Source organism: Pseudophryne corroboree, chromosome 7, assembly GCF_028390025.1.
Source record: "Pseudophryne corroboree isolate aPseCor3 chromosome 7, aPseCor3.hap2, whole genome shotgun sequence".
Lineage (NCBI taxonomy): Eukaryota > Metazoa > Chordata > Amphibia > Anura > Myobatrachidae > Pseudophryne > Pseudophryne corroboree.
In genome coordinates this window covers 46036397-46054463 of record NC_086450.1, presented here as the reverse complement: position 1 = coordinate 46054463, position 18067 = coordinate 46036397, and the positions used below count along the sequence as shown (strand labels likewise).

The following is an 18067-nucleotide window of genomic DNA, read 5'->3' as shown; positions in this document are numbered from 1 at the left end:
CCCCAGGGAGGTTACTGTACCGGGGCCCAGGATTTCTCTTGGCAGCCCTGCTTGCACCAATGTGTTGCTGCTATATGTGATAAGAGGTGTGTGTGCGTGCGCCAGTGTGCTGCTGCTATATGTGGTAAGAGGTGTGTGTGCATGTGCCAGAGTGTTGCTGATATATGTGGTAAGAGGTGTGTGTGCATGTGCCAGAGTGTTGCTGATATATGTGATAAGAGGTGTGTGCGTGCGCCAGTGTGCTGCTGCTATATGTGGTAAGAGGTGTGTGTGCGTGCGCCAGTGTGTTGCTGATATATGTGATAAGAGGTGTGTGTGTGTGCGCCAGTGTGTTGCTGCTATATGTGATAAGAGGTGTGTGTGCGTGCGCCAGTGTGTTGCTGCTATATGTGGTAAGAGGTGTGTGTGCGTGCGCCAGTGTGTTGCTGATATATGTGATAAGAGGTGTGTGTGCGTGCGCCAGTGTGTTGCTGCTATATGTGGTAAGAGGTGTGTGTGCGTGCGCCAGTGTGTTGCTGATATATGTGATGAGGTGTGTGTGCGTGCGCCAGTGTGTTGCTGCTATATGTGATAAGAGGTGTGTGTGCGCCATTGTGCTGCTGCTATATGTGGTAAGAGGTGTGTGTGCATGTGCCAGTGTGTTGCTGCTATATGTGATAAGAGGTGTGTGTGTGTGCGTGCGCCAGTGTGCTGCTGCTATATGTTGTAAGAGGTGTGTGTGCGTGCGCCAGTGTGCTGCTGCTATATGTGGTAAGAGGTCTGTGTGCGTGCGCCAGTGTGCTGCTGCTATATGTTGTAAGAGGTGTGTGTGCGCCAGTGTGCTGCTGCTATATGTGGTAAGAGGTCTGTGTGCGTGCGCCAGTGTGCTGCTGCTATATGTGGTAAGAGGTCTGTGTGCGTGCGCCAGTGTGCTGCTGCTATATGTTGTAAGAGGTGTGTGTGCGTGCGCCAGTGTGCTGCTGCTATATGTGGTAAGAGGTGTGTGTGCGCCAGTGTGCTGCTGCTATATGTGGTAAGAGGTCTGTGTGCGTGCGCCAGTGTGCTGCTGCTATATGTGGTAAGAGGCTGTGGGAGCGAAGGGAGATGATGATGTGGGTGAGAGAGGTGCACGGGGAGATGTTGTGCAGAGGGACGACACAGGGGGGAAATGACAGTGTGGCTGAGAGAAGCAGGGAGAGATGGTATGACTGAAAGGCAATGCAAGGGGGAGATGGTGTGGCTGAGAAACACAAGGGGGAGATATTGTGCAGAGAGACGACGCAGGGGGAACTGACGGTGTGGCCGAGAGAAGAAGGGGGAGATGGTATGGCAGAGAGGTAATGCAAGGGGGATATGGTGTGACTGAGAGGCAATGCAAGGGGGAGAAGGTGTGGCTGAGCGACAATGCAAGGGGGAGGTGTGGCTGAGAGACACAAGAGGGAGATGGTGTGGCTGAGAGATGCAAGGGGAGATTGTGTGGCTGAGATACGCAAGGGGGAGATGATGGTGTGCTGAGAGACAATGCAGGGGGCGGGAAGTGACACAGGGACATGAGTCTGCTTGAACCGCTGTTGTATAATAAAGACCTTGAGGGTCATTCAGACCCTGACGCTTATGCGGCTCGCAGCGCAGTTTGCTGATATCACAATGCGACTGTGCCGGCTACGCGATGGATGCGACCGCGATGTGATTTACTACAGCAAGCGTTTTCGGGGAGGCGATGTGGCGTTGGGGGGAGGAGCGGAATGAATGAGGGCGGTTCAGGACCATTTTCGGGTTGGCAGCGTGACACCACACGTAGCCACTCCAATAAAAAAACATGGCCGCTGACCGTCTGGCAGCGCTGCCAGGGGTCAACCCTAGATCCGATGCATTCGCAATTAGAACGCATCCGGAGGCAGCCCTACACATGCTGGGTGGCCTTGCCATATGCTGGGCGGCCCTCAGCATGTGCAGAGATGAACGCAGATCCTACACACACAGACATGTTCCAGATGATGTGATAGCCTACATGAATATTGAATACTGACTGAAGACGCCGTCTTCCCAGACAGGATACATTTCTTCAGAGGTTCCCCATTGTGAGAAACCATCATATAGGTAAGGTGCATATGGAGTATAAAGGAATGATCCTAGAGTGATGAGAGATGAGACACGCCCCATCTTCAGTGACCACGCCCCTTCTGACATGGGGCCATGCCTTAGGCGCATGCACAGTTTTGTCGGTGGAATGTGTGTGGGGGGGCTGGGCATTCACCATCTATGGGCGTTGGACACCCTAGTTATGCCTCTGGTCACTAGTGAGGATAGATAAGTTTAGCTAAAATGAAAGTAGATGAGTGTATTGTTAGGAATTTTTATAATGTCAGATAAGTTTGACAAGTGGTGAAAATCTTTTCAATCTTCTGGTGCCACCAAGATACATCACCACTACTATATTATACCTTTGCTGGGAGAGAGGGGTGAGAGAAGACACCTGTTTTTATTCAATTCTACCTGACTCGCCTCAAAGATATGGTGAAGGCTAAAGCTATCAAGTTCAAAAATAATTGCTTCATATAGTGGAGAAAAAAAAATTACATTTTTTAAAGAAAAACTGATATTTGGCGATACTCCATAGCTTGAAAATGTTGCGATATCTAAAGCGTTAACATGTTAACTACATATTGTGAAATATAACAACACAAAAACCTGCGTATATTTAAAAAGTGTTAGTACAGTAGCAGCTTTTGCAGACTACAGATGTGCCTCATGCCGTGTAGCAGGAGATGCTGGCGTGGGTAAGCTGACAGGTTCCGTACAACTCTGTTAGCATTGGGCATCTTTTTTTGCCAAAAAAAGCTTATTCATATTGGTATGTGAATAGAACACACAAGCAGACTCTGCTGATGAAAATGATATGTGGCATTATTCTGTTCAGCAGAGAGTGGGCAGTGAGTTGGTGCTGCAGAGGCGAGGTGCTCGGGGCAGCAGAGAGTGGGCAGTGAGTTGGTGCTGCAGAGGCGAGGTGCCCAGGGCAGCAGAGAGTGGGCAGTGAGTTGGTGCTGGAGAGGCGAGGTGCACGGGGCAGCAGAGAGTGGGCAGTGAGTTGGTGCTGCAGAGGCGAGATGCACGGGGCAGCAGAGAGTGGGCAGTGAGTTGGTGCTGCAGAGGCGAGGTGCACGGGGCAGCAGAGAGTGGGCAGTGAGTTGGTGCTGCAGAGGCGAGGTGCCCAGGGCAGCAGAGAGTGGGCAGTGAGTTGGTGCTGCAGAGGCGAGGTGCCTGGGGCAGCAGAGAGTGGGTAGTGAGTTGGTGCTGCAAAGGCGAGGTGCCCAGGGCAGCAGAGAGTGGGCAGTGAGTTGGTGCTGCAGAGGCGAGGTGCACGGGGCAGCAGACAGTGGGCAGTGAGTTGGTGCTGCGTAGGTGAGGTGCCTGGGGCAGCAGAAAGTGGACAGTGAGTTGGTGCTGCAGAGGCGAGGTGCCCAGGGCAGCAGAGAGTGGGCAGTGAGTTGGTGCTGCGTAGGCGAGGTGCCGGGGCAGCAGAGAGTGGGCAGTGAGTTGGTGCTGCAGAGGAGAGGTGCCCGGGGCAGCAGAGAGTGGGCAGTGAGTTGGTGCTGCAGAGGCGAGGTGCACGGGGCAGCAGACAGTGGGCAGTGAGTTGGTGCTGCGGAGGCAAGGTACCTGGGGCAGCAGAGAGTGGGCAGTGAGTTGGTGCTGCGGAGGCAAGGTACCTGGGGCAGCAAGAGTGGGCAGTGAGTTGGTGCTGTGGAGGCGAGGTACCTGGGGCAGCAGAGAGTGGGCAGTGAGTTGGTGCTGCGGAGGCGAGGTACCTGGGGCAGCAGAGAGTGGGCAGTGAGTTGGTGCTGCGGAGGCGAGGTGCCCGGGCAGCAGAGAGTGGGCAGTGAGTTGGTGCTGTGGAGGCGAGGTGCCTGGGGCAGCAGAGAGTGGGCAGTGAGTTGGTGCTGCGGAGGCGAGGTGCCCGGGGCAGCAGAGAGTGGGCAGTGAGTTGGTGCTGCGGAGGAGAGGTGCATGGGGCAGCAGAGAGTGGGCAGTGAGTTGGTGCTGCAGAGGCAAGGTGCCTGGGGCAGCAGAGAGTGAGCAGTGAGTTGGTGCTGCAGAGGCGAGGTGCCTGGGGCAGCAGAGTGGGCAGTAAGTTGGTGCTGCGTAGGCGGGGTGCCTGCGGCAGCAGAGAGTGGGCAGTGAGTTGGTGCTGCGTAGGCGAGGTGGGCAGGGGAGAGCGGGCGGTGAGTCAGAGCTGGGGAGGTGAGGTGCCCGGGTAGTAGACCATAGAAGGTCGACATACGAAAAGGTTGACAGGTACAAAAGGTCAACACATGGAAAGGTCAACATGAAAAGAAGTCGACACAATGTTTTTTTATTTATTTTTTTGTATCGTTTTCACCATCAGAGCTCAGGGAACCTCAGTTAGTGTTGCCCTGCAACATGCCCCCGTTTTTCCTCACTGAATAACCCTCTGTGAAATCTGAAATCTTCACGTTTGCTGTACAAGTACTTTGCATTTATTTGTGAATCCCACTGTGGAGGTTTCCATTGTCAACAAATCCTTTTGTTTTAAACTCCAGTTGTACTATCATGATAAAATTCTGTATATGAGATTTTTGCCATCTAAGTGAGTTGGATTTTAAGCCCTCTAGTATATGCAGGTGTTTCCAAGGACATTTATACAGTCATTGCTGATGAGCTGCATCACACTTTTTTTGTGATTAAAAATCCTGATTGGTTATTTAGAAAAAAGACACTTGAAGGTGGCTATATGACCATTGGCTTACACAAACTTCAACTCCACTTTTGAGCCACATTTTGACTTGTTTTATGGATATTACATCAAAGTTGGATCAGCCTGTAGTGTGTTTTTCCACTTTAATTTTGAGGGTGACTCCAAATCCAGACCTCCATGGGTTAATAAATTTGATTTCCATTGATAATTTTTGTGTGATTTTGTTGTTAGCACATTCAACTATGTAAAGAACAAAGTATTTAATAAGAATATTTCATTCATTCAGATCTAGGATGTGTTATTTTAGTGTTCCCTTTACTTTTTGAGCAGTGTACATACTATCAGGCAGGTCGGTACATACGCAGCAGTGAGGCTGTTTGGCGACTGCTAAGCGTTCCATTACATAAACGGCATCTGGCGGTGACTCATTTGGCAGATCACTTAGAGAACGATCAGCGTATTTACTGCAATGCAGGGAATTTGCTGGAGCACATTTACCAATATCAACTTTAATAGCTTTCTTTGCATTTTGCCAGAATTATGATTTTATCCAGACCTTGCTTTACTCAGAAGTGCCCAAATCGTACACATGGAATGCCTCTCAGAAGGTGGAAATGACGTGTCCAAGCCAAGGTGGACCTGTGCAAGGAGCCCCAGATATTAGATTAAGCGAAACTCTGGGACGTGTTTACACTGTACACATTAGTAACTTTGAATGTTACTGCTTAAGATTACTTCTTCACATAATTAGACGACCTACATCTTTTAATAACTTATGAACAGTGGCAGCTCTTACTTACATTTGGCATTGGGGCTGCCAGTACCCCGCGCCCAGAGAGGAGAGAAGACAGTCAGTCCCCTGGTCCCAGCACCTGCGCAATGGATCCAGTAGGTGCCAAGACTGGCTCATGCGCAGATGCCGCGGTGCTACTGCACATACACAAACCACCAGCTTCTATGGACTGCACCGACTGCAGCCTATAAAAGCCAGATTGGGCTACTGGAAGCCAGCTCTCTGCATATTACAGCCCGGTCTGGCAGTCCCAGCGGGAGGAGACACCTCCCAATGGGACTGCCTGTAGTGTCTGTGACCGACAGGTAGGACTACCAATAGGAGGCCACTGCCAGTCACAGTGAAGCCGTAGTAGTCACGGACTGGATCTGCCTACACTGACAGTGTGATGGATGGCGGATTATACCTGGGGGGGGGGGGGGCTGCAGTCCAGCAGCCCATAGGTAAAATGCACCACTCCTTATAAACAATCAACAGTTGTCAATGTGCAACTTACAGTATAGAGACGTGTGTTAAGGTGTGTACACACGGTGCACTATTACCTTTGCAATTTTGATTATATAGTCAAAATCGCAAGGAAAGTTGGTGCAAATAGCAAGGTGTTAGCCACCTTGCGACCCCGCAATCCCGATGCGATTCCCTGCGGACTGTGCAGGCAAGTCAATTTTGACTATCTAGTACTAAAGCAGTGATGGCTAACCGTGACACTCCAGCTGTTGTTGAACTACACATCCCAGCATGCCCTGCATCAGTTTTAGCAAGGCCAAATCTCAAACTGTAGCAGGGCATGCTGGGATGTGTAGTTCAACAACAGCTGGAGTGTCAAGGTTAGCCCTCACTGTACTAAAGTACAGGTTGAGTATCCCATATCCAAATATTCAGAAATACGGAATATTCTGAAATACAGACTTTTTTGAGTGAGACTGAGATAGTGAAACCTTTGTTTTTTGATGGCTCAATGTACACAAACTTTGTTTAATACACAAAGTTATTAAAAATATTGTATTAAATGACCTTCAGGATGTGTGTATAAGGTGTATATGAAACATAAATGAATTGTGTGAATGTAGACACACTTTGTGTAATGCACAAAGTTATAAAAAATATTGGCTAAAATGACCTTCAGGCTGTGTGTATAAGGTGTATATGTAACATAAATGCATTCTGTGCTTAGATGTAGGTCCCATCACCATGATATCTCATTATGGTATGCAATTATTCCAAAATACGGAAAAATCCGATATCCAAAATACCTCTGGTACCAAGCATTTTGGATAAGGGATACTCAACCTGTATAGTCAAAATTGGCACGTCAAAATTGCATATAGCCAATATCGCAAGCACACATTTGACTATATCACATAGTAAAAATCGAAGATAGCCAAAATCTCACCATGTGTATGCACCTTGAGACACTTAATCTGATAGAACATGATAAGTACTGTAAGAACATAATGAAAGAAGCTGTCCTTTGTCAGTCACCATCTAATTAAAGGGGGGTACTCACGGAGCGATATTCTAAGCAATCTGACTAGATTGCTTAGAATTTCAGCCTGATCGCTCCGTGTGTACCCCTTACAGCGATAGCGATGCGCAGCCCAACGCATCGCTATCGCTTCTGCTAGATTGGCCAATCTAGTGGGTCACTCACTTCACTTCCGCTGGGTGAAGTGAGTGGCCCCCCAGTCCCCCCCCCCCCGCACGCTCAGCAGACATCGCGCTGTGCTGTGCGGCGGGAGAGATGTGTGCTGAGCGGTTCGCTCAGCACGCTTCTCTCCCACATCGGCCCGTGGGTACTGGGCTTAAGACAGCTCTTTGCTATTTCAGTACATGCAGCTTATCAAATTCAGTGCAACTGTGGGAACCCTACAAAAATGCTGTGACAGGGGGTATTTTGCAGACTCCAGTGTGCGCATACTGACATTTCACATACAGGGGGGAATTCAATTAATTGGTGGCGGAATTGCCTGATGAATTTGCATGACACTGCTGCACTTTACGGCGGCCGGGATCTCGCAAAAAAGTTCTTGCTGCCCCATAGGGTGCAAGTACTTTTGAGCGAGTTCCAGACAACCGTGTGAAGTGGGTAAATTTGCCTACCATTGCTGGTATTGAAATGCTGCTGCAATGGCCAATCCGCACCTAATTGAATTCCCCCCATAGTGAGCTCATTTATGATGAGGCACTCGCGAAAATTGAGGTTCAAGTAATGTCAATGATTACTAAAGATCTGAGTCAGTTTGGCATGTCTAGACCGCAGTGCACTGGAAGAACATTCAGTGATGTCATAAGAGAGCTTAATTATGACACAAGTGCACCTCAAGAGGAAGTAACAGATATATCGCCACAATTATTCCCTGAACAAAAAAAAAGTATTTGATAAAGTGTTACTTAAAATAATTAGTGGGGAAGGGGCACTGATCTCCCATGCTTCTTGTGCCACCGGCAAAACCTTCCTACTTAATCAGCTTTTAGCGCAGATACGGAAAGATAAAATATAGCCATAGCTATCACCGCTTCTGGCTTAGCTGCTGCATTCCTCACCTGGTGACTTCTTCTGACAAACCTTACCGGTAATACCAAGAGGTACACCGGCAGATGAACTGAATACATGTCTTACGGCATCTCCATTGTGAAATCAGAGATAGTAGACTTCAGACAGACACACAAGGAAAAATGACACAAAGGAAACATTTTTTGCAATATACTGTAGTCACTTAAGTAGCCGATCCCATAGCTAGCATTTTCCCCAACATTCACAACAAATTAACCAATGAGAGGGCTATTCTAGCACCTGAAAAGTGATACGGTCCTTCTGGATACTCATAACCTTTTAAAACACCTTGATGGTAAGGAAACATAAATTTACTCAGTTGACACTGTAACAGGTAAGTACTGTAGATGTGTTGTGCAGGTGGACGTACCTGTATTGTTCACCAGGAATCACCTCTTGGACCGGAACTCACTGTTGGAACCCTAGGCATAGGAACGGGGGAACCCCAACCCCAGAGGACCCAATACAACAGTCACCACACGTTAGGATGGTGACAAATTAAATGTATTATTCAGGAACAGTTGATCACCGCTGGAAGATTAATTGACCAAAGGCAAATAACATGTCAAAAATAAGGAAAGTAACACATATAAAGAGATACGATACTGTTGCGAACAGTATGACCATGCCACATAGTATAATCAAACAAATAAGTATACCTTGTATATAAGCAGTGCTATACTATTAGCTTGCAATATTCTATTATGCTCACATGAGGTGGTATAACTCTAGTGGTAACTATACTCTGCTTTACCTAAGCATACACTAAAGGGCCCCCTACACTAGAGCGATAATGTCCGATTTCGGGCATTTCGGGAAATCTGGCATTTTGGAGGCATTTCCGGTCTGATCCGATGTGCGTTCCCGTGAGCATCGGTTCGGATCCTCCAGATTGAATGTGTTGCACATTCAATCTGGTCCGACCCCGCAGGCGTGGCTGGGATTGCCCAGGATCACCCAAAATACATTGTATGCAAAAGGACAGCAAACGACGTATCGTGGGCGATCCTGCCCCCGGGAAGGATAGGTACCTGCTATCAGCGGCCTCACCCACTCCCCTCTATCACCTACCAGCTTCTCTCAGTACTGGGCAGGCTGGTGTCACTGCAGCGGCTGGCGGCTCTCACAGCGGTCTCCTCAGCGGAAGCTCCGCTCTCCACGGTGTGTCTCCTCAGCAGCGGCTCCGCTCTCCACAGCGTGTCTCCTCACAGTGGTCTCCTCAGCGGCAGCTCCACTCTCCACAGCGTATCTCCTCTCACACACACTGGTGCAAACCCCGCCTCCTCTTTTTCCCGCTCTGCCACAGCCAATCAAAACTCCATCAGCCTTTTCACTCCCTCCTCCATTATAAGTCCAAGGGTCCTAGTTCCTGTCTGCTCAGTGGTCCTGCTGGCGTCTCCCAGGCAACAGCAGAAGGAAGTGTTAACCCCTTCAGCATTAACAGGATGGGTAGTAATCGAAGCTCAGCAAGGAGAAAATTAGGGGACCTTACTCATGTCTTATCCAGTCCAACAGTTGCCTGCAATGCATACCCTTTGTAGTACCAGTTCAGAGTGTCACATAACTATGATGTACAGCAACACTACCATTTTGTATCGGTAGAATTACTCAGCTCTCTAGAGATACCAAGAGTACCTGCTCAAACTCAAAGTTGGTGTTCCAGTGCTGATGAGCAGGCATTCCCTAGTATCCGTAACAACTGGGTTCCAGGACAATTTCTAGAGACCTGCATCACCAAACAAAACTATTCTGTCTTGGGTGGAAATGTTCCGGCAAACAGGGGCCATGGCTAATCATAATAAGGAAAATATATTTATGTAGACCACAGGTTCTCAAACTCGGTCCTCAGGACACCACACAGTGCATATTTTGCAGGTCTCCTCACAGAATCGCAAGTGAAATAATTAGCTCCACCTGTGGGCCTTTTAAAATGTGTCTGTGAGTAATTAATACACCTGTGCACCTGCTGGGTTACCTGCAAAACATGCACTGTGTGGGGTCCTGAGGACCGAGTTTGAGAACCTATAATGTAGACAATAGATATTGATTGATAGATAGATAGATAGATAGATAGATAGATAGATAGATAGATAGATAGATAGATAGATAGATAGATAGATATTGAGAAAATATATTAAGCAGGCATATATATATTTTTGTTTAATATTTAGCTGATGCAATTATAATGAAATATCTACAATCGCAAATCAGCCACTTCCTGTCAATTATTTTGCGAATGCATCTCACTGAGCCTGCAAACACACTGCAATGGCAATTCACCCATTCTCGCACGCGCAATTCGCTCGTAGCGCATGCGCAATCTGCCGATAATCACCCAATTTCCGATTTTGCTGACTTATGCCCTCTGTACAGAAAAGCATTACATGATTGGATTGTGCTCACCAGATCTCCCAAAGCTCTCACATCTAAACTTTGCAATATTGAAATATTCCTGTAGTAATGAAGGGGCCCACTGCCAGTGATATAAGCTGTACTAATGAGTCTGTGACTCATTATAGGTTGCTGCAGTCCCGTACCCAAGGAGACAGCAGGCCTATTGGAAGAGAGAAGGTGACATGTCCCCTCCCCTCATGGAGCAGCTATTGCAGGACTAGACATGCACAGTGTCGGACTGGGGCATGTAGGGCCCACCGGGGAAATACAGTGGTAGAGCCCATGTTTAGGGGTGTGGCCAGTCTCTACAGGAGGTGTGCTCAGCCACCACATTGGTTTGCCTAACCATTTTGCATGGGTTGGTCCCCTAGATAAATATATACAGTAAATACTGTAGTTTATGCATGATAATGTACTAGATTAGTTACCAGCACAGTCTAGAACCTGATCCCGAGAGTAGGGTGTGGGGCCCCAGGCAGTATGGCCCACCGGTGGTTTCCCCTGTACCCCTGTGGGCCAGTCCAACCCTGGACATGCACCAGTCTTCCCCTCTACCCTGCTTCATCGGCTTCCATCGGACCAAGTCCACCCCCTTCATCTTTCAGTCCGCCCCCTTCTTCCTGCTCCCTCGTGTTCCAAAAGCCTGGCCCACCCACCACCAGGGTGGTCTTCAGTATGCCGACTGTCGGGATCCCGGCGCACAGTATACCGGCGCCGGAATCCCGACAGTCGGCATACTGAAACTTTTTCTCCCTTGTGGGGGTCCACGACCCCCCTGGAGGGAGAATAAAATAGCGTGGCACGCAGCGAGCCCGCAAGGGGCTCATTTGCGCTCACCACGCTGTCGGTATGCCGGTGGTCGGGCTCCCGGCACCGGTATGCTGGTCACCGGGAGCCCGGCCGCCGGCATACCATACTGCACCCCACCACCACCCCTTCCCCTCAGATCACCCCTTTATTCCAATCGGCCCACCCTCTGTGAGGATGGGCAGTGATGGGAGGGTCTCCTATGTGCACACAACCAGTACTCACAGGGTAGCAGGCACTGCTGGTCACACACAGGGATGCAGTGCAGGCCGGATACAGCGCTGTTTGCTGCGGATCTTCCTGTACTATGTAGAACCAGCACCAAACGGGATGCGGTTAATATACTGCCTGTCGGGATCCTGGAATCCCAACAGCCTTGGAAATGCTTGTTCTCGAAAATCCCTCCTGCAGCCCGGTATTTCCACTCGGGTGGTGGGTCCACGACACCTCCCGAGTGAGAATATAACTTGGGCCCAAAGCGTGTTGAGCAAGACGAACCCATGAGGGGACTCAATGCCGGGATTCCAGCTGACGGGATGCCGCTGCTTCCCGTATGTATTCCGCACCAAACTGCTGCTTATCTTCTCCGATTCCCATTGTCCCGTGCCCATCATGCTGAATGGGTCACACGGCATTGCGACAGCCATCCCTCCGCGTCCTGGGGCCAACACAACTGTACATAGGACTGAGCCTGCCCCCTTCTTCCCTAATCACTCATGTTCATGCTGCCAGGACCTCCCCTTTCATGAACTCCTACTACTGCCACCAGGCCTCCTGTTTTCAGAACTCAAAAGCTCTGTAAGACTGGCTTGTAAAGGTATTATGTGACTTTGTTCCAAACACAAAGTTACTTGCTTTTTTTTTTTTGCTTTTCTTCCAAATCAGAACCAGGCCCATAGTTTGTACCTTATAATGTCTTGTTGCTGTAAGGCTTCGTTACAAAACTTTTAATGTTTTGCATTCGCTCTATAACACTTGCAGGCGAGGCCGGTATCAATATATCTGTATCTGACACGTTGACATTGAATAATGGGGGTACAGCTAGACCCGTCCTTTCTTTGTTGATGAACAGAGGTCCTATAAAATATAATCCTTGTCCAAACGGAGTGTTCACCTTCCAATAGGAGCAGCCAGAATCCCAACCTACGAAGTATTTTTCATTGTTGGATGGGAAAACCCACATTTGGAAGCCGTAGTTCCCTTTTTGAAGTCCCCAGTCCATAGGGGGAGTGTCTGAACTGTATGCATGGTTAATGCGCTCCCATATGATCTTCAGAGGCCAACATGCTTCCTTGAACATCTGTCTTAAATCCATGTTTCTATGGACAAATAAACACCAGTTCTTCTTTCCACAGGGTCTCTGGAAGTGTAGGCTCAAATGCTGTTCTGTCCTCACCCAAATAAATCTGCAACAGAAGAAAATTAGCGATAAATAATATTACATTGAACACGCTGGGCCTGGTTAAGAGCGGCTCAAACTGATGTACACATCCAAGAGAGAATTGATGGCAGCCTTGCGCTTATTACTGCTGCTGGTTGCTAAGTAAAGGAGAACACCCAAAATCTCCCAAAACAAGTAACCAGAAACCATTGCTAATCTTTGAAATAGTAACATAGTATCTAAGGTTGAAAAAAGACAATTTTCCATCGAGTTCAACCTATTTGTGGTCTACTATGCAGGATTATTTGGTATAAATTTTGACTGATGCTGATGTCTGCCATTACATTTTATCCCTCTTTTTTATAATAACTATAGTGCGTGACTATGCACCATACCCCTGGATATCCTTATCCATTAGGAATTTATCTAATCCATTCTTAAAGGTGTTGACAGATTCCGCCATTACAACTCCCTCGGGCAGGGAATTCCAAACACGTATTGTCCTTACCGTGAAAAAGCCTTTATGCCGTATTGTGCGGAATCTCCTCTCCTCTAACCTGAGCGAGTGTCCATGAGTTCTCTGTGTTGATCTAACCAAAAACAGGTCCTGCGCAAGCTCTGTGTATTGTCCCCTTATATATTTGTAGATGTTGATCATGTCCCCTCTTAGTCTCCTCTTTTCCAGTGTAAACATGCCTAGTCTTTCAAGCCTTTCCTCGTATTCCAGCGTCTCCATGCCCTTAGTTAGTTTGGTCGCCCTCCTCTGTACCTTTTCTAGCTCCAGGATATCCTTTTTGTAGTATGGTGCCCAGAGGAAGAGAGCAGTCTCCTGTAGTTCAAACGTTCCCTGATTTATCTCTCACATAAGAAAAACACTTACAGAACATTTCCGTCCCGCATACCCATAAAGACACCTCCAAACCGTGGACACTTACATTAGCTTTCTGTCTCGCGTTCCCATAAAGGTATCTTTTCCTATTTCTCTCGTATAGCTTTAACGCAAAGGTTTTCATTCCCACAGGGCAGCAGGAGCAAAGAGCAGCCATTGCTGTGTCTGGCAGCAGCATCTGGATGATCGGTGATTCAAGTGCTCGGATACCATACACTTACCTGACCGCAGCCGGTTGTGATGAGTGTGCTATTCCATCAGCCACTGAGATACAGTTTCCTGTGAAGGATATGAAGTTCTCTGTGTTTTTTGTACTACTTTTTATATCTTTTTATATTAAAATATCCTGTTTGTGGACACAAGCCTGCTGAACCTATTGTTTGGGAAAAGCTATGCGGGACAGAAATGTTCTATAAGTGTTTTTCTTATGTGAGAGCTAAAGCAGGGAACGTTTGAAATCAGAGGAAGAGAGCAGTCTCCCGTAGTTCAAAGATTCAATTCTGTTTAGAGTTTGTATATTCTCCCCGTACTTGCGTGGGTTTCCTCCGGGTACTCCAGTTTCCTTCTACAATGCAAAAATATACTGGTACTGTAGGTCAATTGGCTCCCAACAAAATTAACCCTAGTGTGTGTGTGAGTGAGTTAGGGAATATAGAGTGTATGCTCCACTGGGGCAGGGACTGATGTGAATGGCCATGGGGGAATGTGGAGCACTCTGTGGGCTGCTGGGTCCTCAGCCCTCTCCCAGGGAAACGGAATGCCTTCCCATGCAGCCTCCTTCATGCAAGGGGCATGGGAAGGTAGAGGAAAAGCTGGCCAAAACAGCCTGCTAAACAGTTTCAGGGAGCTCCATAGACCTTCCCCTCTGAAGCCTCGAAACCCTGCCAGGGGATCTCTTATGACATCAAGAAGAGCTGTACTGCGGTGAACATCTGCATGATATAACCCCCCCCCCACCACCACCACCCCCCTTCATTCCCCTAGCAATACCTGTAAAGGGGGAGAGTCTTTTTAAAGTCTTTGGGTGTAATTCAGAGTTGATCGCAGCAACAAATTTGTTAGCAGTTGGGCAAAACCATGGTGGTCATTCCGAGTTGTTCGCTCGTTGCAGATTTTCGTTATTTTGCGATTTACCGCTTACTGCGCATGCGCAATGTCCGCAGTGCGACTGCGCCAAGTAAATTTGCTATGCAGTTAGCTATTTTACTCACGGCATTACGAGGTTTTTTCTTCGTTCTGGTGATCGTAATGTGATTGACAGGAAGTGGGAGTTTCTGGGCGGAAACTGGCCGTTTTATGGGTATGTGTGAAAAAACGCTACCGTTTCTGGGAAAAACGCGGGAGTGGCCGGAGAAACGGGGGAGTGCCTGAGCGAACGCTGGGTGTGTTTGTGACGTCAAACCAGGAACGACACTGACTGAATTGATCGCAATGGCAGAGTAAGTCTCGAGCTACTCAGAAACTGCTAAGAGAGGTCTAATCGCAATATTGCGAATCCGTCGTTCGCAATTTTGAGAAGCTAAGATTCACTCCCAGTAGGCGGCGGCTTAGCGTGTGCAAAGCTGCTAAAAGCAGCTTGCGAGCGAACAACTCGGAATGAGGGCCATGTGCACTGCAGGGGAGGCATATATAACATGTGCAGAGGGTAAATACTGGCTGCTTTATTTTTACACTGCAATTTAGATTTCAGTTTGAACACCTCACACCCAAATCTAACTCTCTCTGCACATGTTACATCTGCCCCACCTGCAGTACACATGGTTTTGCCCATTAGAGGAAGATTTTGCTTTTGCGATCAACCTTGAATTAGGCCCTCTGTCTCTTCTATCTGCCACAGCATGGACTCTACCTCAACTGCTTCTTCCTTTCTCTGTAATTACCACCGCATACGCTCTTATGAATCACTCACCATGCTCTCTGTAACAGGATGTAGTGAATTTGCCGGCGGCCAGGATACCGACGCCAGAATCCTGACAATCGACAATACCGACAGCTGGAATCCCGGTGCACAGGGGCTATTCCCACTCGTGGGTGTCCACGACACCCATAGAGCGGGAATAGAACCTGTGGCGAGCGCAGCGAGAACTCTTTGTGCTCGCCCCGCAGTCGGCATTCTGGTGGGGCAGGATGCTGCTGTTGTGATATTGACAGCCGGCAACCCGGTAATACGTATGTATTCCTCCAGGGCCGAAACTAGGATTTCTGTCGCCTGGGGCAGGAGAGCAACTTGGCATCCCCCCACCCCCCTTTTTCTGACATAAATTTTGTAGCCAACTCCTTCCCTACCACAGTTTATAAAAGGGACAGACTGCAAAAAAGGTGTCTTACTCCAGGATGACAGGACCCCAGGCTGCACCTTACCTGACCCCCAGACCTGATGCTGTAGACGCTATCAAGGCCAGGGTCACTCACCAGCTGGTTCTCTTGTCAGCTCGGACAAGCAAAGCTTCTTGGTCCTCCTGGTGCTGAGTTAGCAGCGGACACGGAGACCCATAATACCTCTGGAGCAAGAGCGTAAGCAGACTGTACCATCAACTGCCAAAGGGTGGGGGAAAAACACAGGCCACGCTCAGTACAGAGCGGGTGGGGAGTGACACAAAGTACCTTGGCGGTGTCCAGTGTGCTGCCAGCAGCACCCGGCATATGTGTGAGTGATTAGAACCACCCCCTGGGTATGGTGGTATACTCTGTCTCCATAGCGATGTGTCTTGACACCACCAGGGACATGGCCACCACAGGGAGCTACATCTGCTAGCCCTCTCATCCCTTCCTGCTGGGTGTAGCATGGTATGCCGGCGGCCAGGCTCCCGGCGACCAGCATACTGGCGCCGGGATCCCGACCGCCGGCATACCGACAGCGTGGCGAGTGCAAATGAGCTCCTTGCGGGCTTGCTGCGCTCGCCACGCTGCGGACACGGTGGCACACTACGCACGCCTCGCTATTTATTCTCCCTCCAGGGGGGTCGTGGACCCCTAAGAGGGAGAAAAAGTGTCGGTATGCCGGCAGCTGGGATTCCGGCGCCGGTATACTGTGCGCCGGGATCCCGACAGCCGGCAAACTGAAGACCACCCCTTCCTGCTAGGTACTGGCCAGTTGTCCCAAGTCTGCATACCACACAACTATAGTCCGGCGCCCGGGGCACATGCGCCCCCCCCCCCAGTTGTGCCCATGATTCCTCTGTGACCTACATAGTATGCCCTAGATGGTTGCCTCACCTGGTACTGTCAAGGGCAGGAATTTGTATGCAGTAGTTATCTCACTTTATCCTAGTATGTATTATTTCTATGTATTACCTGTTCGCACACTAAGCAATGTGGTGCGCCCAGCACGGCTGCCTCATCTGGTGCTCTGTGTAAACATACAAAAAAAAAAAAAAAGTATGGTTCTGTTGAACTTGCAATGATCTTGCCGAGCATTTTATCTCTCCGATTAGGGGTCATCAGTCCCAGGTATTACCTGTTCTGCCCAGTGTAATCTTATGTAGTGACTGCCTCACCTGGATCCTTTGTGGGTAGTATGAATTAATCCTGCACGTGATGGACCAAAATGGCTGCCATTCCCTGGTCTCCATAGTTTCTGCACTGTGTTATGTTCTTTTTATCTGTTAAGTGCTTTGAGTCCTAATGTAGAAAGAGAGCTATATAAATATAATAATAATTATTATTATTATTAATTATCATAATGCCATATCTCCTCATCCCCCAGCTAGCCGACTGTTGCTCTTTCAATATTTCTATGCACAGATTTGTGTTGAATTACATTTTTTACTGTCAGGTGACACAGATTCAGAGGCGGATTTAGACCTCATGGGGTCCTAAGCAAGACACCAATTTGGGGCCCCCCTTCCTCAAACAATCCTCTGTCACCCCCCCCCCCCCCCGACCAATTGTAGCAGACAGGACTCTGTTCCAGGGCTGCAACTACATGTGTGCTGACGGTGCCTTGCCCACAGTGCAAATGCACTGAGCGCGCACCATCGGCTCCCCCCCGCACAGCCACTACCTCCAGTCATTAATAAGTTTAACATACTGTGTGTGTCCCGCCGGCGCCTGCCTCCCATGCTGCCTCTGTAAAGGACTCTGGAGCGCAGCCCAGCTGCTGTCTCAGGCAGTCACTCCGAGTCCCACCGGCACCGCCGCCTGTCTCCCGCTGCCTCCTCTGCAAATGGTAGTTGCACTGGTGCACTTAAAATCACACTGTAGGCACTGCGCACAGGCAGGTGCAGGCAAACTGCACCTAGCAGCTATCTAGTCCCTGACAGCCTGGTGGAAGTATTCAGCAAATAATTCTACCCGGAAGATTAAATACAAGCGCTATTGATAAAAAATTAACCACACTAATAATTTGACTTTTTTTTTGCAGCTCTCACTCAGTATTCTGCAATAACTGAAAAAGTAGAAATTGTAAACATGTAGACTTAGCAATATAAGAGAGAGCGCAACCAATAAATTAAAAAATTTATTATCATCATAAAACCAGTTGGTATAGAGAACTTTTATAAAAATGAAACCACATCAATTGATTCTGAACTCTATGGATATCAATGCAATAG

At 48.6% G+C, this 18067-nt stretch overlaps 1 long non-coding RNA gene across 1 annotated transcript in view; it reads right to left on the bottom strand.

Annotated features, from left to right (window-relative positions):
• LOC134944510 (uncharacterized) overlaps window positions 1-18067 on the bottom strand; it is a 55762-nt gene that overhangs the window by 25754 nt on the left and 11941 nt on the right. The window contains exon 2 of the long non-coding RNA XR_010181885.1: window positions 12151-12650. This is a non-coding gene — a long non-coding RNA (uncharacterized LOC134944510). The remainder of the gene's footprint in view (window positions 1-12150; window positions 12651-18067) is intronic.